Genomic DNA, 27,853 nt, shown 5'->3' with positions numbered 1-27,853 from the left:
GCCCCCCCATAGTGCATATATGTAATGCCCCCTGTAGTGCCATATAATAATGTCCCTCTGTAGGGCTATATGCATAATGCCCTGCGTAGTGCCATATATGTTATACCCCAGGTAATACTTACATCTCTGCTTCTGCGGATCTCCTTCTGCGCGGGTAGCTCTGCCCCCTATATAGAACTAGACTGACTGCACCAGTGCTTCACCCATGTTGAAATGTGCGGACCGCAGAACAGACGTGTGGGTGCGGGTGTGAGTGAATCTCTGGTGCCACCCTACCAAAGGGTGACACCCAGGTGTGGGCCGCACCCCCCTAGTGACGCCGCTGCATGGTGGCACCCCTGGAATTATATGGTACGTATGTCTGCACCCCTGGACTGTGACGGCACATTTAGCAGCACCCCTGGAATTATTTGTCACACATGGCAGCAACCCTGCAGTAAAAACATGGTACTTGTGTAGTTTCACGGCGCCATCATGGCGCCGTGCTACTTCCGGGTGTACGCTCGCCACGAAATATGTCCAAAAAAGTAACTTAACTCCATGCCAACATGGATAGTTCATACCTCCACTATCCATGTTGGCATGGAGTTGATTTTAAATAGCGTGGCGAGCGTAGCGAGCCACCGAGCCCGCAGCGTGGGCGAGCGAAGCGAGCCCCGCAAGGGGACTCAGACGCACGGCGCAATGCTGGCGCCGTGAAACTACACAAGTACCAAAAACATTTTTTTTTATGTTTTTTCTTATTTATTTTTTATAAGTGGCCACTTAGTAGTCCCTCACAGTAGCCCCCTTAGTAGTCCCCAATAGTAATCCCCCCCATAGTAATCCCCCATAATAATCCCCTTTCGTTTTCCCACATAGCAATCCCCTTTAGTAGTTCCACATAGCAATCCCCTTTAGTAGTTCCACATAGTAATCCACTTTAGTAGGCCCATATAGTAATCCCCCTAAGTAGTTCGGCATAGTAGGTCCCCCATAGATGCTGACCTCTACAGCTTCTGCAGCTCCTCCCCTTGCAGCAGACTGAAATCACAGCCAGAATGAAAATGGCGCAGATTGCTGGGACTTATATAGGGTCCGGTTCTCACAAGAACCGAACCCACTCATCTCTAGTCATGTAACTTCCATTGAAAACGTACAACAGTGCAATATGATGGAAATCATGGCAGAGGCAATAATACAACTAAACATTTTGTTGGAGTAACAGTTCAAAACAGTGGGTGTGAATATAGAAACGCTGGACACACCCCTGCGAATGCAGGCATGCCCATGCCTGGTTGAGTTGGGCAGCTGAAATTACATGACGTCAGCGGCGGGTCTTTCAGCATAGGGTGCGCACGCCTCTCCTATACAAGTCTATAGTCCGGGGCCCCAGGGCTGAAGAGTCCGGGGTCCTGGATCCGTAGTAATCCAAAGGGGTACCTGGGGAAGGAAATCCTACTCACCTGCTCCTGTGGCGACCACCCCGGCATCTGCTGTTGAAGTCGCGCTGCTCCCGGCTGCAGTGGTACCTGCTCTGCCTCCGCTGTACACTAGAGACGTAGAGATCCTTCTTCTTCGGCGTCTCTACTCAGAATGATTTCTGGCCAATCAGGAGCCGACTTTATTGGGGGGGGTCCCCACTCCCCCAGGACCCCTGGCCAGGCTGACTGGTCGGTAGGGTTAATGCTTTGGCCGCGGGACCTTATATACTAAGTGTCCCCCGGCTGTGGCATTACCCTGCTGGCTGGTTGTGCCTGGGGCTGGTTCTTAAAATACGGGGGACCCCTACTCATTTTGTCCCCCAGTATTTTGGGAACCAGCCCCGGCCCTTGAGCCTGGGGCTGGTTTTAAAAAATCAGCGAAGCCCTATTTGTCGGGTTTCCTGATTTTTTAATGCCAGCCCCCGCTCTTCAGCCTGGTGCTGGTTACGGCAGTGGGGGGATCCCACGCCGATTTTTATTTTTTTTACTAAATACCGTTTCAGAGCCATTCCCACTGCCTCAAAAACTGTATTTTACCGTGTAGGACTCTGCTTTTTAAACGTGTTGAAATACCGGTTAACTTTAACCGGTAAATCAACTCTGGCGATTTCCCACTGCAGCCTTAAACGTTTAGAAAGGGGGAAAAAAACGGCAATATACCGTTTAAGACCTGCAGTGGGAAAGGGGTATAAGAGACTGTAAATAAATAAATACATAATTAAGACTTACCTAATATTGGTAGGAGAAAAGTGGTGTGAAGCCCATCAAAAGCGTGTTCTCCCGTCGTGTGGGCGGAAGCACGGGTGCGTCACTTCCGGTCCGTCCGCCAGGAGTGTCCTGCGTGTGTTGCCTAGGCAATCTTAAAAAAAAAAAAAAAAAAAAATTTCACCTCTTAAGTGCAAGAGAACAAAGAGTGACATATGCAATACTTCATTTGGTACTTATATGTTAGTTGGGCACCCACTAAGCTATTTGCTTAGTTTTCCGCGTCCCCTCGCGGGTTTAGACATAGGTTTTACTTGGTGCACCATTATTTATAAAATACATGCTTGAAGCCTATAGCTGTTGCATATATATGCTGTGGCCTGCTTCAAAGCCATTACATGACAGACACTGATTCTGCCACAGTGCACTACTGTACATATTGTTGTCTATAATATATACTGTTACCTTCAATAGCAATGATCAGATGAGAATGGACTGTTATGCCACCATGTGGGCATTACTGGGTACTTACTAATTATGACTAGCCTGCTATTTGTCAGGCACTGCTTCTGCTATCATCCACTGTCATCTATGCCCTATGTATACATGGTGTCGACAATAGTAAGGCCATGCCCAGATATAAAAACAAAACTTGTTGTCCTCTCTGTTGGTAACAGCCTCTCATCTTAACACATTACACACATAGACATTAAAATACATTCCGTGGCATCCTCTCATTAAGGCACTGTGGAAAATAAGTTTTTAGTTTAAGGATCCAGCGAGCCTCAGTTTGCAAAAGTCTCATAGCTCAATCTCCACCTCTGGGATTAGCCGGAACGTGATCAATGGTTTGGTATCAGAGCTCATTAAGACTGTGGTTCTTTTCTGCGAAATGTCTCCCAATGGGCTGGTCCGAGATACATCCCTTGACTTGATTTGTAATGGCTGCCTTGATCGACGAGCGATGCATCGCTGCTCTCTCCCTGAATGAACGAATAGTCTTGCCAACATATCCCAGTCCACACGGACATGTCAGCAAATAGACCACATGTGTTGATTTGCATGAGACTACGTGTTTGATTTTATAAGTGACCAATGCTGACTGTAAGGTAAATGTGGGGTCTGTGACCATTGATTGACAGGTGGTACATTGTACACATTTGTAGCAGCCTGGTGCTCTTCGGAGAAAAGTTGATTCTGGATTCCCAATTTGAAGGACCTGTGAAAAGCCAGTAATGTCCGTATGGACTATTAGATCATTAATATTCCTGCCACGGGTGAAACATGTCATGGGTCTTTTATTTTTAAAAGCCAGTAAACTTATGTCGGTGGCAACTATTGGCCATAAAGCCCTTGTAGCCCTGGGAAAAACCAGACTGGACGTGGAATACTTGCTGGACCAGGGTATGATGTTATCTGTACTGCGAGTTTTCGGTTCCAGAAGTGGTTGTCTAGGTGTGTTAAGTATTTCCTTTGGTGATTCTTGCGCTTCCGATGAATTGTGACTTGGAGAGTCCAGTTTTCAGCACTTTAGGATGATGGCTGGATGATCTGAGTAATGTGTTTTTACTTGTTGGTTTGTAGTAAACAGATGTTTGCAGTGTATTGTGGTTTTTGTATACTAATACGTCCATATAATTAATTGCCTCTCTCTCAATTTGTAATGTGACCCTAATAGGGGACTCTCTAAGATTTATTGTCGTAATTAGGTTTTCCAGAGATTCGTGGTTCCCTGTCCACAGCAGGAATACATTGTCTATATATAAATTATCCCGTCAATTGAAGAATTTTCAATAAAAATGTTTGTAACAGCATAGAGCCTGTGGTCACCATTTCTGAGCAAGTACATTGCTTACAACACAGGATGGTGTTCGAGCATATATCCAATAGTGCCATAATTAAAACATTCAATCATATGCTTGATTATGAAGTAGGTATTGCTATTGATACTGCTATGACAGTTTCCAGTAATTTATCACATGATGAAAAGATGGCACTTAAGGATATAGGGCCTTATTCTAGTTCACTCTTTCTGACAAAATCCTTCTTAGATGGACAAAACCATGTGCACTGCAGGGGGGCAGATGTAAAATGTGCAGAGAGAATTAGATTTGGGTGAGTTATTTTGTTTCTGTGCAGGGTAAATACTGGCTGCTTTAATTTTACACTGCAATACAGATATCACTTTGAAGTGAAACCCCACCCAAATCTAACTCTCTCTGCACAAGTAACATCTGCCCCACCTGCAGTGCACATGGTTTTGTCCATCTAAGAAGGATTTAAGACCCATAGTCTATTTGCTAAACAACAACAACTTTGAGATCAGGTCTGAATTAGGCCCATTGTTTCAACAACAACAAAAAAAACTTTGCGATCAGGTCTGAATTAGGCCCATTGTTTCTAAACACAAAAAACTAAAAATATCTCACAAAGGGGTACTGAATACAAATTAAACAGTAAAACCAGCTGTAGTCACCATAACATCTAGTATAGAGTTCTCAAACTCAAGGAGCCTTAAGGACCATTTGCCTGAAGGTGGCATCACTATTAGGCGATGGTGTATCAAGCATCTTTCTTCAGAAGAACATGCAAATCTTCCATGTTCTCAGGGCCAGGGTAAGGCTTCTCAGCACCCTAGGCAAAACTACAACCTTCTGATCCCCCCCCAGTTTCTGTTGAAAAAGGTATAACAAAGGAATCCAGATGTAACCGGTTTCTACTGCTATTTACAACCCCTGACGACGAAACCAACAAACAAAGAACTCCAAAAGTTCACTCCCCTGCACCTATTCAAACCAGGTGCATCATTTTACCCCCAATCACAGAGAACCTGACATACGACCCCCAACCAATAGGAATGGCCTTTGACCTCCCCCTTCTGACCCTATAAGATAGGTGACCCAGGGCGGCCTTGGTCACTTCGGCACATCTTCCTTTCCCTGACCTTCGACCGGGCTATAGTTCAACCCTGAACGATAGCGAGCTCTGACCGGACTGCGCTGCGCATATTTGATGAGGAGACGGTAAACGGTTGCATTCACGGTATTTATTCTCATTGTATTGTTGGCTGATTGTATCTTGTATCTGTATTTTCTTCCCCTAGTAGAGCCTGTTTATTATACTCATTGTTAGACTTTTGTATCACTTGTTATATCTGTATTTTCTACTCTTGTAACCCCCTGTTGTCCGTTAGGGACTTAAATACATCTTTTTACGGAGTTCCTATCTCCTTACTTCTATACAGTGGTTGTGTCTGTTTATTCGCATATAGCGATAAGGTATATTACGGACACTGTCCTTAAAGGTATATTCGCAGATTAGAGTCAGAGTACTGCGAAAGGATCTCTTATTAAGGTATTGGTTCTTTGGTGTACAATACACTATAAAGGTACGCTACGTTGCGCTACGCTTTGTTCGCACGTAGCTAGGTATAAAGGGTACGCTGGTTACGGACATAATACGTAACCGGCGCTTTTCACTTATTGTTTCTTTGGTCATATTTAATCGCCATTAACAATTGGGGGCATCGTCCGTCCGTTTCACATTCTAGAGCTCAGTACCAGGCGCGCGGCTTGACCTATACCAGCAAAAGGGTGGAAGTATTTATTATCCATTGCTGGATAGGCCAGGTCCGCGGCGGTGCGGGGTTCGAGAAGTGCTAGCGTTGAACCCGAAGTACAATAAGTGAAACATTAAGCCACGTGTTTTAAAGCATATCTAAGTGTTTAGTAAGCTGTACTTCTGCCTGCCACAAGTAGTTTAACGGGGTATAGTGTCTTGAGTTGCTTGTTTATTACAGTATATGTGCCACGTGCGATAAAGTTCGCACACGTGGAGACAAAGGCCTGTGTTTTATTATAGTACATAGAGGATCCCTTCTGTGCAAAACTATAACTTTTATTGTTAGTTACTGCAGGACCAGAAACTCCGCCACGTGGCGATAAGTTCTGGGCCTTCTACAGTAACGTAAAGCGTCTATTGTGTATTACGCAAGGTGCGCGCGCACGTGCCCATATCGGGAAATTTTCGCATCTTTGTACGTGATTTACGGATTAAGTGCGGGATTTATTTCGCATCTTGATACGTAACTTTCGGACGAAGTTAAGGGATTTATTCCACATTTAGGCGCAATTACTGCATATAGCGAAACTCGAGCGCAACCTTGCAAATACACTATAGAACACGTGGGTGGCCGATTCATCGGCGGCCTGTGAACAGGTTTAACAAAACACACGTACACACGTGGCTGTTCACTGGCACTGCACATGCAGCACACATAGGAACGCAAAGGTGAACAGTATTGAATCACTAGCTTTATTTAAAACAGTATAGTAATATACTGTGGATAAGGCGGTGATTAATAAAAGAAAATAAGTTTTTTTTCTTTTTGTTCATTTTCCAAAAACAAGCAACTCAAGCATTATTTTAATAGATTCCTATAGCTATTTAAAAGGGATTTATACCTGCATAAGTACCTAGTGAGAAGCTACCAGCCTGGGAAGATTTTCTGTACAGAAATATTTTAAATTTAAGCATAAGACCAAGGTGTAACTAGCGCCCAGTGTGAAACAAAACTGAGGCGAACGGGTGTGTGACGGCACGACTCAAGCGCAGTGTAGTCCAGTGTAGGACAGTCCAGGTAGGACAAGGTGCACGTGACGACGTGCCCATAGGAACTGCCCCTCCCGTGGAACTACCTATTTTGATCCACTAGGAGGGTACAAGAAGCTAAATCGGAACCCAGTGATCCGATTGGCTGATTTAGAAAAAACAGTTTTTGGGGGTACAGGAAAACAAGTTTGTTGTGCCTTGGAAAAACTGCCGCACCTTGCAAGTTGGCTAGTAGTTCGCTACTAGTTGAAAGACTTGGTGATTGAGTATCATACCTCGTACCCTTCGCGCCTCACTTGATTGTGGGAACGTTCTAGGTCGCTGAGAAGTGAGTGTTTGGAGAGCTCTCAACTTAAATAACCCACCGGTGTCTACTAGCTGTGAACGCTTATTCCTGTAATTATGGGTAATAACGGGTCACGCAGTGATAACGTGTCAGTTAGGGAGGAAGCGAGTCGACCCAAAGGATCGGCGGCTTTCATTATGTGCTGTAAGCACGGTGAACGAGCAGTTGTTTACCAAAAGAAATGGAAAAAGATGACACAAGGCAGCAAGTTAGAATTTCCCAGTGTTGGTAGCTTTGACCCAGAAATCTTATCGGCAGTAAAAGATGAAATATGTCTACTCTCCAGTCGTAAGAAGAGAGTGAAGCACATAGAAAATCTTAAATTGTGGCAGAAGGAAGGACAGGAACAATGGGGAATCAGAGGTCTTTAGGTTTAGGTTGGAGTCCCAACATTCAAGACTGCACACCTCAGCTTGGCACTATGAGGGTAAGTCCTACTATACATATATGCTGAGTGTTAGTCTGTGGGACCGTGTTTGGGGCTCAGGGCTCTTTGGGCTGCTGTTGCTGGGCTGCTCCATGGCATCATATCGTATACTTTCAATCACCCCTTTAGTTTGTTTAATATATATGTAGCACCCTTCACATTTATTATTACTTCTTACCTTGGTAAGTCCTATCACATATAATTTCCCCTATCCCTTTTACTATCACTTTAATTTTACACTAATGTGATGCCATGGGGTGGTTCTGCTGGGCGGGCCTGGGGGGCCCTGTGCCCTGGACCTGTCCCAGAGTAGTGTTAGGGACTTGTCCTAATGAGGTAACCTGGACGCGGTGGACAAGCCGATACTAATGGCCATTACTATGCTAATAACCTCAAATGCAATATAGCAAGATATTAAAAGGTCTAGCATATATATTTAGTGTGCACCTGCAAACTCCTCCTCCTGCTTGCTGCACTACAAGTCTCAGCAGGTAGCACCTCATATGTCCAGGGTGTGCAGTTTAGGGCCCCTCCCCCTATGTACTATATATTGTGTATTCATACACACTGGAAGGAACTAGAGACGCCTTCCTCCTAAACTTGCACCCCACCCACCTGTCCCAAATTGATTTTAATTAGGTTGGAGTCCCAACATTCAAGACTGCACACCTCAGCTTGGCACTATGAGGGTAAGTCCTACTATACATATATGCTGAGTGTTAGTCTGTGGGACCGTGTTTGGGGCTCAGGGCTCTTTGGGCTGCTGTTGCTGGGCTGCTCCATGGCATCATATCGTATACTTTCAATCACCCCTTTAGTTTGTTTAATATATATGTAGCACCCTTCACATTTATTATTACTTCTTACCTTGGTAAGTCCTATCACATATAATTTCCCCTATCCCTTTTACTATCACTTTAATTTTACACTAATGTGATGCCATGGGGTGGTTCTGCTGGGCGGGCCTGGGGGGCCCTGTGCCCTGGACCTGTCCCAGAGTAGTGTTAGGGACTTGTCCTAATGAGGTAACCTGGACGCGGTGGACAAGCCGATACTAATGGCCATTACTATGCTAATAACCTCAAATGCAATATAGCAAGATATTAAAAGGTCTAGCATATATATTTAGTGTGCACCTGCAAACTCCTCCTCCTGCTTGCTGCACTACAAGTCTCAGCAGGTAGCACCTCATATGTCCAGGGTGTGCAGTTTAGGGCCCCTCCCCCTATGTACTATATATTGTGTATTCATACACACTGGAAGGAACTAGAGACGCCTTCCTCCTAAACTTGCACCCCACCCACCTGTCCCAAATTGATTTTAATTAGGTTGGAGTCCCAACATTCAAGACTGCACACCTCAGCTTGGCACTATGAGGGTAAGTCCTACTATACATATATGCTGAGTGTTAGTCTGTGGGACCGTGTTTGGGGCTCAGGGCTCTTTGGGCTGCTGTTGCTGGGCTGCTCCATGGCATCATATCGTATACTTTCAATCACCCCTTTAGTTTGTTTAATATATATGTAGCACCCTTCACATTTATTATTACTTCTTACCTTGGTAAGTCCTATCACATATAATTTCCCCTATCCCTTTTACTATCACTTTAATTTTACACTAATGTGATGCCATGGGGTGGTTCTGCTGGGCGGGCCTGGGGGGCCCTGTGCCCTGGACCTGTCCCAGAGTAGTGTTAGGGACTTGTCCTAATGAGGTAACCTGGACGCGGTGGACAAGCCGATACTAATGGCCATTACTATGCTAATAACCTCAAATGCAATATAGCAAGATATTAAAAGGTCTAGCATATATATTTAGTGTGCACCTGCAAACTCCTCCTCCTGCTTGCTGCACTACAAGTCTCAGCAGGTAGCACCTCATATGTCCAGGGTGTGCAGTTTAGGGCCCCTCCCCCTATGTACTATATATTGTGTATTCATACACACTGGAAGGAACTAGAGACGCCTTCCTCCTAAACTTGCACCCCACCCACCTGTCCCAAATTGATTTTAATTAGGTTGGAGTCCCAACATTCAAGACTGCACACCTCAGCTTGGCACTATGAGGGTAAGTCCTACTATACATATATGCTGAGTGTTAGTCTGTGGGACCGTGTTTGGGGCTCAGGGCTCTTTGGGCTGCTGTTGCTGGGCTGCTCCATGGCATCATATCGTATACTTTCAATCACCCCTTTAGTTTGATTAATATATATGTAGCACCCTTCACATTTATTATTACTTCTTACCTTGGTAAGTCCTATCACATATAATTTCCCCTATCCCTTTTACTATCACTTTAATTTTACACTAATGTGATGCCATGGGGTGGTTCTGCTGGGCGGGCCTGGGGGGCCCTGTGCCCTGGACCTGTCCCAGAGTAGTGTTAGGGACTTGTCCTAATGAGGTAACCTGGACGCGGTGGACAAGCCGATACTAATGGCCATTACTATGCTAATAACCTCAAATGCAATATAGCAAGATATTAAAAGGTCTAGCATATATATTTAGTGTGCACCTGCAAACTCCTCCTCCTGCTTGCTGCACTACAAGTCTCAGCAGGTAGCACCTCATATGTCCAGGGTGTGCAGTTTAGGGCCCCTCCCCCTATGTACTATATATTGTGTATTCATACACACTGGAAGGAACTAGAGACGCCTTCCTCCTAAACTTGCACCCCACCCACCTGTCCCAAATTGATTTTAATTAGGTTGGAGTCCCAACATTCAAGACTGCACACCTCAGCTTGGCACTATGAGGGTAAGTCCTACTATACATATATGCTGAGTGTTAGTCTGTGGGACCGTGTTTGGGGCTCAGGGCTCTTTGGGCTGCTGTTGCTGGGCTGCTCCATGGCATCATATCGTATACTTTCAATCACCCCTTTAGTTTGTTTAATATATATGTAGCACCCTTCACATTTATTATTACTTCTTACCTTGGTAAGTCCTATCACATATAATTTCCCCTATCCCTTTTACTATCACTTTAATTTTACACTAATGTGATGCCATGGGGTGGTTCTGCTGGGCGGGCCTGGGGGGCCCTGTGCCCTGGACCTGTCCCAGAGTAGTGTTAGGGACTTGTCCTAATGAGGTAACCTGGACGCGGTGGACAAGCCGATACTAATGGCCATTACTATGCTAATAACCTCAAATGCAATATAGCAAGATATTAAAAGGTCTAGCATATATATTTAGTGTGCACCTGCAAACTCCTCCTCCTGCTTGCTGCACTACAAGTCTCAGCAGGTAGCACCTCATATGTCCAGGGTGTGCAGTTTAGGGCCCCTCCCCCTATGTACTATATATTGTGTATTCATACACACTGGAAGGAACTAGAGACGCCTTCCTCCTAAACTTGCACCCCACCCACCTGTCCCAAATTGATTTTAATTAGGTTGGAGTCCCAACATTCAAGACTGCACACCTCAGCTTGGCACTATGAGGGTAAGTCCTACTATACATATATGCTGAGTGTTAGTCTGTGGGACCGTGTTTGGGGCTCAGGGCTCTTTGGGCTGCTGTTGCTGGGCTGCTCCATGGCATCATATCGTATACTTTCAATCACCCCTTTAGTTTGTTTAATATATATGTAGCACCCTTCACATTTATTATTACTTCTTACCTTGGTAAGTCCTATCACATATAATTTCCCCTATCCCTTTTACTATCACTTTAATTTTACACTAATGTGATGCCATGGGGTGGTTCTGCTGGGCGGGCCTGGGGGGCCCTGTGCCCTGGACCTGTCCCAGAGTAGTGTTAGGGACTTGTCCTAATTAGGTAACCTGGACGCGGTGGACAAGCCGATACTAATGGCCATTACTATGCTAATAACCTCAAATGCAATATAGCAAGATATTAAAAGGTCTAGCATATATATTTAGTGTGCACCTGCAAACTCCTCCTCCTGCTTGCTGCACTACAAGTCTCAGCAGGTAGCACCTCATATGTCCAGGGTGTGCAGTTTAGGGCCCCTCCCCCTATGTACTATATATTGTGTATTCATACACACTGGAAGGAACTAGAGACGCCTTCCTCCTAAACTTGCACCCCACCCACCTGTCCCAAATTGATTTTAATTAGGTTGGAGTCCCAACATTCAAGACTGCACACCTCAGCTTGGCACTATGAGGGTAAGTCCTACTATACATATATGCTGAGTGTTAGTCTGTGGGACCGTGTTTGGGGCTCAGGGCTCTTTGGGCTGCTGTTGCTGGGCTGCTCCATGGCATCATATCGTATACTTTCAATCACCCCTTTAGTTTGTTTAATATATATGTAGCACCCTTCACATTTATTATTACTTCTTACCTTGGTAAGTCCTATCACATATAATTTCCCCTATCCCTTTTACTATCACTTTAATTTTACACTAATGTGATGCCATGGGGTGGTTCTGCTGGGCGGGCCTGGGGGGCCCTGTGCCCTGGACCTGTCCCAGAGTAGTGTTAGGGACTTGTCCTAATGAGGTAACCTGGACGCGGTGGACAAGCCGATACTAATGGCCATTACTATGCTAATAACCTCAAATGCAATATAGCAAGATATTAAAAGGTCTAGCATATATATTTAGTGTGCACCTGCAAACTCCTCCTCCTGCTTGCTGCACTACAAGTCTCAGCAGGTAGCACCTCATATGTCCAGGGTGTGCAGTTTAGGGCCCCTCCCCCTATGTACTATATATTGTGTATTCATACACACTGGAAGGAACTAGAGACGCCTTCCTCCTAAACTTGCACCCCACCCACCTGTCCAAAATTGATTTTAATTAGGTTGGAGTCCCAACATTCAAGACTGCACACCTCAGCTTGGCACTATGAGGGTAAGTCCTACTATACATATATGCTGAGTGTTAGTCTGTGGGACCGTGTTTGGGGCTCAGGGCTCTTTGGGCTGCTGTTGCTGGGCTGCTCCATGGCATCATATCGTATACTTTCAATCACCCCTTTAGTTTGTTTAATATATATGTAGCACCCTTCACATTTATTATTACTTCTTACCTTGGTAAGTCCTATCACATATAATTTCCCCTATCCCTTTTACTATCACTTTAATTTTACACTAATGTGATGCCATGGGGTGGTTCTGCTGGGCGGGCCTGGGGGGCCCTGTGCCCTGGACCTGTCCCAGAGTAGTGTTAGGGACTTGTCCTAATGAGGTAACCTGGACGCGGTGGACAAGCCGATACTAATGGCCATTACTATGCTAATAACCTCAAATGCAATATAGCAAGATATTAAAAGGTCTAGCATATATATTTAGTGTGCACCTGCAAACTCCTCCTCCTGCTTGCTGAATCAGAGGTCTGGCGATGCCAGATACAATCAGCCACAATAAAAATGCAACCGCTGCCGCAATAGAATCAGCTCCCCCACCCCCATATGTGCCGAAGGGGTTAATGACTAATAAGCAAGACATGAGTAATAATGTAACCGTTGCTAACTTGTACCCTGTCTTATCCCCTTATAAGGAAACCCGAGAGGAAAACGAGCAGCTGTTGGCACTGGCCGTCTCCCATGCAATTAACATGATTGAAGGAAAGGCTGAACCAGCAAAACCTGCTGCTGGGGCCCCTGCACAGGGAGAGGAGACGGCTGATGCCAACAGCATAGTCATGGACTCAGGTAAGATAGCACCACACAGCACAGACACAGACGACTCCCAACCAGGTCCCAGTAATGCGGAGGTGGTACAAACATACCCGGTACGCACACTGGAGGTTCCCTATGGTAAGGCAGACAGAGAGGGTGTGATACCTACCAGAAAGATGACCATGCTAAACCCATGGACACGGTTAGAGCTGCGATCCATCATTACAGATTTCCCTGATCCTAGGAAAGATCTGGCCCTAAGCCAGAAATTTGTAAGGGATCTGGGAAACTCTGATGAACCCACCAACAAGGATTGGAGAATCATGTTGAGGGCCTGTCTCCCTACCCACATAGACATCCCGAAATTCATTCAGGACAGTGGATTGAAAGTGGACAGGGAGATAAATGATGAGATCAACCAGGAAAATATACGCCTAATCAACTTACAATTGGGAGTATATTTTCCTGCGGCAGTGGAATATAGCAAGATTTTCACCATCAAGCAAAAGGATGGTGAAACCGCTGGTGATTATTTCACCAGGGCCTTGAAAACGGTATCAAAATACACTGGTGTCTCCGAGCCTAAGGACAACCCCCACCTGAGGGAGATGATTGTCTCTGTGCTGGTGGAAGGGCTTAAAGAAAATCTGAGAGCCAGAGTCCAAACCTCTTTCCCAAATTGGTGTGGAATGACAGTGGATGCCCTACGGGAATCTGCTGTGGACCACGACCGTAACATTAAGAAGCACAGAGAACTGCAAACTGATAAACTGATGATGGTTAGCATCCAAGCTCTTACAAATGCCCCAAATAAAGCTGCATACCAACGAAACACCAGGGACATGGGGCCTTATTCTGGTTGGTGCGGCCGGCCCGTACGCGTACGTTCCGGGGTTTTTCATGATCTGCGCATGCGTACAATCGCCAATGCGCAGGCGCGAACACTCCACAACGCTTACGGACGGGTCTCTCCGTGCGAAAAAACCTGTACGCGAGAGTACGGGCATTGGGGGCGGCATAGGGGCGTGATGAGGGGAGCGGCCGAAATAATGAGGGAAAATGGGCGTAAATATGGGCGTACATGGGGGTGTGCACCAAAAATGAACGGTGCTACTACCGCACGATCGCCTAAAGCACCGTTCATTTCGGACACAAAACAGGCGCCCGCCAACCGCCAGCTCAGACCACCCCTACAGATACCGCATGCCAGCGTGCGCCTGGGTTTGCTAATTTACGCTGATTACTACTCAAACACATACACCTGAATGTAATAACCAATGCTGCAGTCTATTAAGTCCAAACCATGATTTCACTACCTGCAAGCCACACACAGCACTCAAACACATTGGAAGCTTATCTTTCTATACTTCTCTACATTTAAAGGTTTGTTTAATTTAAGGTAAGAATCTTTTTAAGACCTGCTTATATATGCTAAGGTAGGTATTTGTTAAACAGTTATACACATTCACTACGTGTTTTCATAGACTTTACACAGTAGCACACTCAATCTACACAAGTCGACATGTGTCAACGTGTTCACTCTAATACAAACATAGGTTTTGTATTTATGATACAATAACATAAACCACATCTAACACCTACAAAGTATGTTTCAGCAATGTTTTAAGGCCATGCCCACTATTTTGCACACAATCTTCAATTGAGTTAATAGAAAACAATAATTGAATAACAATTAGAATAATTAATTAATTGTCAGAATTGTAGTTGAAAGGCAAGATTTGCAGGTCCATATATGTGAAGGGTATGCCAGCGTGCACGGACGTACGCTCACTCTCACGAGCGGTGACATAAGCTGAGTTTTCTATTGAAAACAATAGGGACCCGTCCGTGCAAGCTTGCGTACGCTCAGATAGCCGCAAGAAGTCGGTGGGAAGACGGACGAGAGACGTCCGTAAACGGTGGCGTACGCTCTGTTGTACGCCAGTTGTCGGAGTGTAAGGGCTGGTCCGTCCGTGTACGTTGGCGTACGCTCAATTGTACGCCACTCCCCTTCGACGTTGTTTCTGCCCGTACGTATGCGGCTGATTTGTGGGTGGACTTAACCCCAACGGCCGCGTACGGAGAGCGTACTTTAATAGTGAACGTACGCACGTTTGGCCGCTCCGATCAGAATAACCTCCATAGGTAGAAAGCAAATTATTTGCTACAACTGCAATAGGGAAGGACACTACTCAGCACAATGTAAGTCAGGAAACCCCAGGAGTTACAAAACACATAGGCGAGAATGGGAATCTCACCAAGGTGAGACACGGAGATACCCAGCCCCTAGACAATGGGAGGAGACAGACAGGTCACACAACATGCCTCCTCCCCATTTGATGGCTGACACTGTACTAAGGGCAACCCAGGTAAGACAATAGGAAACAGGTCATACCTGTATCCTACAGCCAGTTAGACTAACACAACACCTTAGAGAAGAACCTCAGGTGAAGGTTGATATAGCTGGAGTAAGGCAAACCTTCTTGGTTAATACAGGGGCGGCCAGATCTGTTCTCAACACTCCTCTTCACTTGGGTTTCACCGACCAATCAGTAGCAGCAATTGGGGTAACAGGAAAAATACAACATTACCCACTGACGAAACCAGCAGAAGTTACAATCGGGCCTCTGCATACCAAACACTCTTTTCTGTTGGCTGCAGCGGCCCCGACTAACCTCCTGGGTAGAGATTTACTATGTAAAATGGGATGTGTCATCTATTGCACCCCTGATGGGGTATTTCTGGACACTCCTAGAAATCTTACACAAGAAGTGCAAGATATGCTGGATAGTCGTCAGAGGCTAATGTTGTATTCCATTGTTGTAGAGTCAAATCCATCTAGGGTAGCTGAAATTACAGCACAAATACCGAGTTCCCTTTGGACTAAAGATGGACAGGATGCTGGGCTGATGGCAAATGTAGCTCCAGTAGAGATCCGTTTAAAAGAAGGCAGGATAGCCCCAAAAATACCGCAATACCCTTTAAAACCCGAAGTTGAGCTAGGAGTATACCCTGTGATCCAGCGATTGCTCCAACAGGAAATCCTAGTTAGAACTTCCAGCACGGCCAATAGTCCCATCTTTCCTGTGAAAAAGAGCGGGGGGAGGGGCTACAGACTAGTGCAGGATTTAAGAGGGGTAAACAAAGTAGTTGAGAGCCAATTCCCCGTAGTGCCAAACCCAGCTGTCATCCTAATGCAAATACCACCTCACTGTACTCATTTCACAGTCATTGACTTGTGTTCTGCGTTTTTCTCTGTCCCTTTGCACCCTGACAGCCAGTATCTGTTCGCCTTTACCTACAGAGGAGTACAGTATACCTGGACACGACTCCCCCAGGGATTCATAGACAGCCCCAGCATTTTCTCCCAGGCCTTGCATGATTGTTTGCAATCCTTTCAACCCATGAGTGGTTCGATACTTATACAATATGTCGATGACTTATTGTTGTGTTCTGAGTCACTGGAGTCATCAGTGGATGACACTAGACAGCTGCTGATGCATCTCTCAGAGACAGGACATAAAGTATCAAAGGATAAGCTACAATTATGCCAGACCAGGGTTAAGTATCTGGGCCACTGCCTTACCCAAGGGCTGAGACACCTCACCGACGACCGAATCCAAGCGATTCAAAACGTGGCACTGCCACAGACCCAGCACCAGATCCGTACATTCCTAGGCATGTGTGGATACTGTCGCAATTGGATCCCAGGATTCTCTATTCTGGCATTACCACTACAAGAGATGGTTTCCTCAATTAAGCCAGACCGGGTCTCTCATACTGAGGAATCTGAGCTGGCTTTCGAGGAACTAAAGGTGAGCCTAACAAAGGCCCCAGCATTGGGAATGCCAGATTATGGGAAACCCTTTGAACTGTACGGAACTGAATCAGCTGGGTGTGCGGCAGGAGTACTTGTACAAAAACATGGTGATGCCAACCGACCAGTAGCATACTACAGTGGCCAGCTGGACACAGTAGCACGCTCACTCCCAACTTGCTTACGAAGTGTGGCCGCAATAGCACAACTAGTAAACAAGAGTGAGGATGTGGTGTTGGGACACGATTTAACTGTTCATGCTCCCCATGCTGTCTCTGCCCTCCTAAATTCTGCCCAAACACGTCATGTGTCCTCAGCACGGTTCACCAAGTGGGAACTGGCGCTGATGGCCCCAGTAAATATTACCATCAAAAGATGCAACACACTAAACCCAGCCACATTCCTTCCTCATGTGCCCTCCAAGGCACAAAGGGTGGAGGGTGATGGGAATGTTGCTGAATATGGTAAAGCAGAGTTTAGTGAAGGTGAGGACAAACATGATTGCATGACCTACCTGAATCAGACCTTTACAGCACGTCCTGACATAAGCGACAGCCCATTAAGTGAGGTAGACATAACCTTATTCACTGATGGTAGCTGTCATAGACAAACGGAGACGGGAGAGCTGTGCACAGGCTACGCGGTAGTAGATGGAGAAGGTATTGTGGAAGCTGAACCCTTGGGACCACCTCACTCAGCACAAGTAGCGGAACTGGTGGCACTGACCAGAGCATGTGAACTGGCCAAAGGAAAATCAGTTAACATATATACCGACTCCAGATATGCTTTCGGAGTAGTACATGATTTTGGAGCCCTATGGCGCCTCCGAAATTTCATGACGGTGGCTGGCACACCAGTGGCGCATGAGACATACATTAGAAGACTTCTGGGAGCTATCTAGCTTCCAGACAGAGTGGCTGTTATCAAGTGCAAAGCTCACACATCAGAGAAGGACCCGGTGTCACTTGGTAACAGCCGCGCTGATGAGGCAGCGAAAAGGGCCGCATGCCCTGTAAATATTTTCACCCATCCTACAAACCTTTGTACACTGAACATGGTATCCACATCCAAACTGATAGACATGCAGAATTTGTGTTCCCCACAGGAAAGAGCAGTATGGAAGTCGAAGGGATGTGGCCAAGAGTCCACCGGACTTTGGAGAGATGGACACGGGAAACCAGTAGCCCCCAGGGCATACCTTCCTAGTCTAGCCGAGGCGGCCCATGGGCTGACACATCTTGGGAAGGAAGGTATGTGCAAGCTGGTAAAGGCCTACTGGTGTGCACCAGGGTTCGCTTCTCAAGCAGGTAGAGTGGCAATGTCATGCCTCACCTGTTTGAGGAAGAACATTGGAAAAGCCATCCCAACAGAGCCATCCCACATCCCTCCTACAGAAGGCCCTTTCCAGGTAATACAAATCGACTTCATACAGTTACCACCCTGTAGAAATTTGAAATATGTATTAGTATGTGTTGACATGTTTTCCAGCTGGGTGGAGGCTTTCCCCGCTGCCTCCAACACTGCTACCTTTACAGCAAAGAAAATATGTCAGGAGTTTGTCTGTAGATATGGTATCCCAAAGGTCATTGAGAGTGACAGAGGCACTCATTTCACAGGAGAGGTCTTCCAAATCATGTGTAAACTCCTGGGGATTAATAGTAAACTTCATACTCCATATCGTCCCCAGGCGAGCGCCAAAGTTGAGAGAATGAATGGTACTATTAAGAACAAATTGGGTAAAGTTATGGCTGAAACAAGGTTGTTATGGCCAGAGGCATTGCCTATTGTGCTGTATAGCATTAGGACCACTCCCAGGGCTCCGCTCAACTTGTCCCCCTTCGAGATATTGTTTGGTCGGCAGCCACACGTCATGATAGACCCACAGGATGATCTCAAGTGTAACAATGAGCTAACTGTACAGTATATCCTAAAGCTAAACAAACAGCTAAGGAAACAACAAAAGGAGTTGAATTTATTAACACCTGATATGCCTACCGAGAATTGTCATAATCTTAAACCAGGAGACTTTGTTATGATCCAAAAAATTTTACGCTCAGGTTGTTTGATAGACCGTTGGGAAGGACCGTACCAAGTTTTGTTGACCAGCACTACATCAATTAAAGTCGCAGAGAGAGAGACTTGGATACATTCGTCCCACTGCAAGAAAGCCAGTAACCCAGAGTTCCCGAGTGCAGAGAGCGAAAGAGAAGAAGTGTCGCTAGAAGCATTGTTCCGGGAAGACTGAAAGGCAGCCAAGGTCGAGCAACCTGAGCGAGAAAAGGTCCAAGAGCAGAGCAAATAAAAGTATCCTGGTTGAGATGATGGAAGGACTCCAAGCAACAGGTTCACAGTTGTACATCTATTTCTTTGTTTTCTTCCTGTTTCCTCTTCCTCATTCAAGGATACTCGGTGGCTGCCACATTCTAGAGCGATCGGAGCGGAGTTCTGACAGTGTAATAATGGACCCAGATATGGGTGAAGTAGAATCCCTAAATCAGCTTGATACTTTACCCATAACAGGAGAAGGTAAAAGGTATGAGGAAAACGTAGTTCAAGGGCTATGTGATGGGTTATTGTCTGGTGAGTACTGTGTCTGTAGATATTGTCAACCGAAAATGGAAGAAGAATGCATCCAGCGATGTCAGTCGACAAGTAAGGCAACTACAGGCCGACATCCCTTGAGTGATTACCACTCACTAGTGGGTAAGGTCTTAAACCAAACAGAATGCTGGGTGTGTTCACAAGTGCTACATAAAAGGAGTAGTGTAGGCCTAGTCCCATACCCGCTTAATATTTCAGAGATAAGCGTATTAAATAAAGGGAGGCCACTGGATAAGAGATACCTGTATACCAGGTCCCCTAGTCTTAGATTACACCCATACCAAGTGGATAAGTCCCTGGTATGTATGAACTTCTCGAGTTCCAGAACGATTGGTACTTGGGAAGTGACATGGCACAACCAGACAATAACTTACTCCCAGCGTCCAGATGGAGAGCCCATTGATAAGGAATTATTGTTAAAGATCCGAACCAGTGGGAGACACTATAAATATGTCTACACGGTGAAGAAAAGTAAAATGATGGCCGGCAGAGTATCAGCCGGCTACTGTAATATGACCCTACAGCCAGAAACCTGTGAGGAACAAGTCAGGGAGCAGGGGACAGGAATGTTCTTATGGATAATGTGTGATAAAATCATGAAATACTCTGTCCCTTATTTCCTCCCTGACGACGTTTATTATATTTGTGGTAGAAGGGCGTACAAATGGCTCTCCATGAACTACGTTGGAATTTGTTATTTAGGTAGAGTATTACCTGAAGTGATGACCCTTACACATGATGAAATGGTAAGCATACACAAAAGTGTACCTCCTCCTTACACTCATACCTATTATGATCAAATCCATAAAAGGGATTTAACAATTAAGAAAGAACCCCTAGCTTCGGAAATGATACACGAGTCGTTCGGTATCCAACTCCTCATTGCATTAGATATCACCCATACCGCCAGAGGAGTCATAAATTTTAAGTATATCCAAGCATTAGCCAGCTTGGTAGATAACATCACTGAGATTTATGATGACACCTTTAGGTACACTGGGAAGGAGTTACAAGCGTATAAAAGAGAGCTAGTCCAACATCGGATGGTGTTGAACTATCTGACAGCTATGACAGGAGGATATTGTGTCACCCTCTCTACACAGTTTGGGGTGAAATGTTGTACATACATCACCAACAATACTGAAGACCCAGAAGAAATCATCGATCATCGGATGGATGAGATTCTTCAGCTTAAATGGGAATTTAGAAGGGAACACAATATCAGCCTGGCAGAAATAGGTAACAAAGTCAGCGAATGGACCTCCTGGTTGAATCCCATGCACTGGTTCTCCGGTTTAGGAGAATGGGCGCAAGGAATCATAGCTAACATAGGAAAACTCCTTCTCTGTATCGGTGGTGCCATCATAGTCTTTGTGCTACTGTTCAAATGTTTAAAGGTGGTGACCCGGGGAAAGACAAAACGTACAGAAATCATGAGTGTAAGAACGAGAGATGCAGAGGAAGACCAGGGTTTGGTATATGACCCTAGAATCGAAACCACCTCCCTTTAAAGAAACCATGGGCGATTTTTAGTCATGAAAATGTGCGCATTTTCAGTCATGAAAATGTGCGCATTTTCATAAATGCGATTTTGTGCAAAAAAAAAAAGTTAAAAAAAAAACGGCGTGGGGTCCCCCCTCCTAAGCATAACCAGCCCCGGGCTCATTGAGCCGGACCTGGTTCCAAAAATACGGGGGACAAAAAATCTGGGGGTCCCCGGTATTTTGAAACCAGCACTGGGCTCCAACAGCCCGCGGTGTCATGCCACAGCCGGGGGACACTTTTTATACAAGGTCCCCCGGCCAAAACATGAGCACCGTGGCTGGTCAGCCTTGGACGGGGTACCTGGAGGAGTGGGGACCCCCCCAATAAAGGGGTCCCCCCCCCCCCAGGCTTCACCCGTCCAGGGCTGAAGCCCGGGGCTGTCACCGGCGTCCGTGGCCAGTGGACGCCGGCCTGATAGGGTTAAATCCATCATACATATCATTACATTGCTTTTTACCGGCGAACTACAAGTGCCAGCAGACCTCCCCCGCATGCTGGGACTTGGAGAACCACAAGTCCCAGCATGCGGGGCATTAATGGGCCCGCTGGGACTTGTAGTCCACCTGTAAAAAGAATGTTTATAAAAAACACACACACAGAGAAGTACAAGTTTATTACACACACACACCTCACTTTTACACCAGCATACTTACCATTCCTGGATCCAGCGCTGGTCTGGCTGCTTCTCAGCCGGCTCCCCCCGCACTGACAGGCAGCGGGGAGAACCGGCTGTCTCCGTTGCTTCTAACAGCCTCTGTAGCGCTGTCCGAGTGCTACAGAGGCTGAGAGCGTGATTGGCTGAGCTACAGTATGCGTCTCCATGGAGACGCATAGCTCAGCCAATCAGGACTGAGCTATGCGTCTCCATGGAGACGCATACTGTAGCTCAGCCAATCACGCTCTCAGCCTCTGTAGCACTCGGACAGCGCTACAGAGGCTGTTAGAAGCAACGGAGACAGCCGGTTCTCCCCGCTGCCTGTCAGTGCGGGGGGAGCCGGCTGAGAAGCAGCCAGACCAGCGCTGGATCCAGGAATGGTAAGTATGCTGGTGTAAAAGTGAGGTGTGTGTGTGTAATAAACTTGTACTTCTGTGTGTGTGTTTTTTATAAACATTCTTTTTACAGGTGGACTACAAGTCCCAGCGGGCCCATTAATGCCCCGCATGCTGGGACTTGTGGTTCTCCAAGTCCCAGCATGCAGGGGAGGTCTGCTGGCACTTGTAGTTCGCCGGTAAAAAGCAATGTAATGATATGTATGATGGATTTAACCCTATCAGGCCGGCGTCCACTGGCCACGGACGCCGGTGACAGCCCCGGGCTTCAGCCCTGGACGGGTGAAGCCTGGGGGGGGGGACCCCTTTATTGGGGGGGTCCCCACTCCTCCAGGTACCCCGTCCAAGGCTGACCAGCCACGGTGCTCATGTTTTGGCCGGGGGACCTTGTATAAAAAGTGTCCCCCGGCTGTGGCATGACACCGCGGGCTGTTGGAGCCCGGTGCTGGTTTCAAAATACGGGGGACCCCCAGATTTTTTGTCCCCCGTATTTTTGGAACCAGGACCGGTCCAAGAGTCCGGGGCTGGTTTCAGAAATACGGGGGAACCCTATGCTTTTTGTCCCCCCGTATTTTTGGAACCAGGTCCGGCTCAATGAGCCCGGGGCTGGTTATGCTTAGGAGGGGGGACCCCACGCCGTTTTTTTTTTATAAAAACACTTTTACACATTTTTATTAACAGAACCATGCACAGATCTCAATGATCTGTGCATGGTTCTGTCAAATTCGCCTGTCAGAACCTGGTCTATTTTTTTTGCGATTTTTGGTAACATTGACCAAAAATCGCACCCTATTACATTTGCGAGTTGTATACTTTATAATGGGAAAACATCTGGATGCGAATTGAAATGTGACTAAAAATCGCACTTAGAAAAGTGCGATTTCGCGGTAAAAAGTGCGATTTTTTACCGCGATTTTCAACCTATTAAATGTGCGATTTTCGGAAAATGTGCGATTTCGGCCGTTTTTGACCAAAAATCGCACATGTCTAAAAAATCACACCCTATTACATTTCGCCCCATATTTGTGAACGTGTATATGTTGTAACCTCCCTTGTTTTTATTTTTATCCCAAAAATTGTACATTATCCTTCGTCACCCTGAGTAGATTGTTCGATAAATGCGGCCCATCGTTTATCCATGATCCTGGATCGGCCAAAGAGCAGATGGTTTACTCCCCTTATATGTTCAATTCACGGATCCTAATTTCTCTGTTAAGATTATGAATTTCTGTATTGTTGTTTAAAATGTTTTGTACTGTAACAGTTTTATATTTACTGTTAAAGGGTGGACTGTCAAAGTCGAGTTGCATACACGCCATTTTACGATAGTATGGCCGCCATTTTGGTTCGCAGAGTTGCGCAAATAAAGTTTCCATACCCGAGTCTGTGTGACAAAGTGGACCAGAAGAGTAGCCATACTATTACACATAAATTCATAAGAACATACTGACACTAAATAAAATATAGTTAAAGGTTTAGAACACCACACATAGCTTAGTTAGCATTGCATACATCTGTCTGTATAGTGTTTAGTACCGTTCCGTTCCGTTTCTTATGCGCAGTATTCCGGTCATTGCGAATATTTCGCAATATACACGGCCCGATAGTTATGGACATAATCCATATTCCCAGGACAGTTTCTGTTGAAAAAGGTATAACAAAGGAATCCAGATGTAACCGGTTTCTACTGCTATTTACAACCCCTGACGACGAAACCAACAAACAAAGAACTCCAAAAGTTCACTCCCCTGCACCTATTCAAACCAGGTACATCATTTTACCCCCAATCACAGAGAACCTGACATACGACCCCCGACCAATAGGAATGGCCTTTGACCTCCCCCTTCTGACCCTATAAGATAGGTGACCCAGGGCGGCCTTGGTCACTTCGGCACGTCTTCCTTTCCCTGACCTTCGACCGGGCTATAGTTCAACCCTGAACGATAGCGAGCTCTGACCGGACTGCGCTGCGCATATTTGATGAGGAGACGGTAAACGGTTGCATTCACAGTATTTATTCTCATTGTATTGTTGGCTGATTGTATCTTGTATCTGTATTTTCTTCCCCTAGTAGAGCCTGTTTATTATACTCATTGTTAGACTTTTGTATCACTTGTTATATCTGTATTTTCTACTCTTGTAACCCCCTGTTGTCCGTTAGGGACTTAAATACATCTTTTTACGGAGTTCCTATCTCCTTACTTCTATACAGTGGTTGTGTCTGTTTATTCGCATATAGCGATAAGGTATATTACGGACACTGTCCTTAAAGGTATATTCGCAGATTAGAGTCAGAGTACTGCGAAAGGATCTCTTATTAAGGTATTGGTTCTTTGGTGTACAATACACTATAAAGGTACGCTACGTTGAGCTACGCTTTGTTCGCACGTAGCTAGGTATAAAGGGTACGCTGGTTACGGACATAATACGTAACCGGCGCTTTTCACTTTTTGTTTCTTTGGTCATATTTAATCGCCATTAACAATTGGGGGCATCGTCCGTCCGTTTCACATTCTAGAGCTCAGTACCAGGCGCGCGGCTTGACCTATACCAGCAAAAGGGTGGAAGTATTTATTATCCATTGCTGGATAGGCCAGGTCCGCGGCGGTGCGGGGTTCGAGAAGTGCTAGCGTTGAACCCGAAGTACAATAAGTGAAACATTAAGCCACGTGTTTTAAAGCATATCTAAGTGTTTAGTAAGCTGTACTTCTGCCTGCCACAAGTAGTTTAACGGGGTATAGTGTCTTGAGTTGCTTGTTTATTACAGTATATGTGCACGTGCGATAAAGTTCGCACACGTGGAGACAAAGGCCTGTGTTTTATTATAGTACATAGAGGATCCCTTCTGTGCAAAACTATAACTTTTATTGTTAGTTACTGCAGGACCAGAAACTCCGCCACGTGGCGATAAGTTCTGGGCCTTCTACAGTAACGTAAAGCGTCTATTGTGTATTACGCAAGGTGCGCGCGCACGTGCCCATATCGGGAAATTTTCGCATCTTTGTACGTGATTTACGGATTAAGTGCGGGATTTATTTCGCATCTTGATACGTAACTTTCGGACGAAGTTAAGGGATTTATTCCACATTTAGGCGCAATTACTGCATATAGCGAAACTCGAGCGCAACCTTGCAAATACACTATAGAACACGTGGGTGGCCGATTCATCGGCGGCCTGTGAACAGGTTTAACAAAACACACGTACACACGTGGCTGTTCACTGGCACTGCACATGCAGCACACATAGGAACGCAAAGGTGAACAGTATTGAGGTGAGGTCTTAGAAGTTCCACAGCAGCCACCTGCATTATGTACAACAAGGATCCTCAAAGACATCCTTGATTTTTTTTTGATAGGCAAACTTGGTGGTGCTGCCCCCCCCCCCCCCCAGATCTTGGCGCCCTAGGCAGCTGCCTAAAGGCCCTGCATGTTCTTTAGCCCTTATCTTGCACGTGTTTGCACAGGGAAGCGATGGTTTGGGACTGTGCATGTGCATATGCAGTTATGCGCATGAGTAAGCTCCGTTTGTGAGCAGGCACATCAAATTGAGTATTTGCCGGCCCGTTCGAACGGAGCAATCGGGGCGGGGGCGGTGTGGACGGGTAGCGCCCATGGGAACAGCCAGCATTTCATGGGCATCCCTGTGAAAATGGTCTGCGTTCCAATGCTAATATGGCCGTAACGTGGCCTCTTTCCGTAAAGGGGCGCAGCAGTTCTAAGATACCAGAGAGTGTCTTAGATCTGCGAGCGCTAGAGAAAGCGCTAGAGAAATCATTTCATGGTTGGTGACCATCGAATGATTTCTACCCCGCATGCAATCTGCGAATGGATGTTTATGCAAAACATTCGCATGTGTGCAGGGAGATTAGTGGTGTGGGAGACGGGCAGACCTTCGTCCAGGCGGTGTTTAGATGACCCGCAAAGCTGCAAATTTTTGCAGCTTTGCAGGTCAATCAGAATGAGGGTCTTTGTGTATTTTTAGTATTGGACTGTATTGATCAGCTCTGTCATTTTTCAAACCCAGCTTGTAACATGGCAGTTAGGAGCTGATTGGCAGGCTGGCTGTTATAACTCACCATTTTATCACTTTTTGAAGCTTGATACATCTGGCCCGAAGGGAGTTATTTATTCTGGGATTACATCTGTCTGAATGTCCCGGCAGTCGAAATCCCGTAAGTTTTCTCTGGCTTTTGACACTAATTCGACTTGGTATTCAATGTACCGACAGTCGAGTGTCGGAAAGTCCTGAAATTGACGAAAATGGAATGCGAATTGTCAGAAAACAGCCGTGAATTTGACAATCCTCGTCCGTTTCCGACAAAACAGATCTGACTTTTAAAAAAGTCAGATCTGACAGCCTTCATTGCTGCTAACAACAGCATTGAATAGGCAAGTGGCGATATTTCCCCTGTCAGGAACTATTGCCACATATTGAATACCCCCTTAATAGTTAACACCACTATCACTACAGAACACACTATTTTTAGCTGAATTAACCCCTGAAAAGCATACTTTGATTAGCTTGTTTACTATACTGTACATACTGTATGTAAAGTCATCTGTGTTAAGCTGCCCATACACGGAGCCGTTCGCCGGCATCCGTTCTGTACTATGCGATGCGCGCTCCCGCGCATCACATAGTACGGTACAAAAAGTATGTGCTGCACATACTTTTTGTACTAGGTACACATCGTATCGGATCGCAGTGCATGCACGCTGCATGCACTAGGGATGCGATCTGATCCGATGTGTGCTGTTTAAGTCCCAAACGGATCCGTTAAACGGACCGTGTATGGGCAGCTTTAGAAGGTATAATCCACGGGGGAGAAGGATCTTTTCATGTCTCTCCTCTGCAGCTACTTTTGCGTTATTTTCCTAGCACTTTCCATGATGCCTTATAGGTTACACACACACACAGTGGGGGTTATTTATAGTTACCTACCCTCCTGCATTCTGCAGGTGACTCCCTGAAATAGCAGCAATCTCCCTCTCTCCCTCATTAGTTTAGCAATCTCCCTCATTTCACCTAGCCCACATTACACGGTTACATTTTTGTGGGGAAAAAAAGGAATGAGAGATAGATACATTTACATAGAATCATCAGCACCATTTTCCTGCACTTTAGCAAGTATAGTAGCTCTTACTAACTGCTCTTGGGCTCATCTACATTTGAATATCAGTCATTTTACAAGATTCCTCTCAGATATAGCAATACACCCCCACACTTCTAGGTGCCACGTTCACATTCTCTTTTTCACAATATCTCCATATATGGAAATAGACATGCCCTTTGGGTGGAGCATGACACGCCCCCTCAATGAGGCGCTGTGCAAAATTCTACTACCAACTATAATCTCCTTGAAACTAGTTTTCAAAAGTAGGCAAGTATGGGGTTATTCTGATTCACTCGGAAAGGCACACAATCACTCTCTAATGGACAAAACCATATGCACTGCAGGTGGGGCTGATGTAACATGTGCAGAGAGAGTTAGATTTGGGTGGGGGTGTACTTCAAACTGATATCTATATTGCAATGCAAAAATAAAGCAGCCAGTATTTACTCTGCACACAAACAATAAAACACAGAAATCTAAGGGATGCAGTTTAAATCCCGGCGGTCGGGATCCCGGCGTTCAGAATCCCGACGCTGGAATCCCGACCGCCGAAATCCCGACCGCCGAAATCCCGACACTTTC

This window comes from Crinia signifera, chromosome 2, assembly GCF_055691185.1.
Source record: "Crinia signifera chromosome 2, ASM5569118v1, whole genome shotgun sequence".
Lineage (NCBI taxonomy): Eukaryota > Metazoa > Chordata > Amphibia > Anura > Myobatrachidae > Crinia > Crinia signifera.
The sequence above is the reverse complement of the archived record's forward strand: the minus strand, read 5'-3'. Positions refer to the sequence as shown.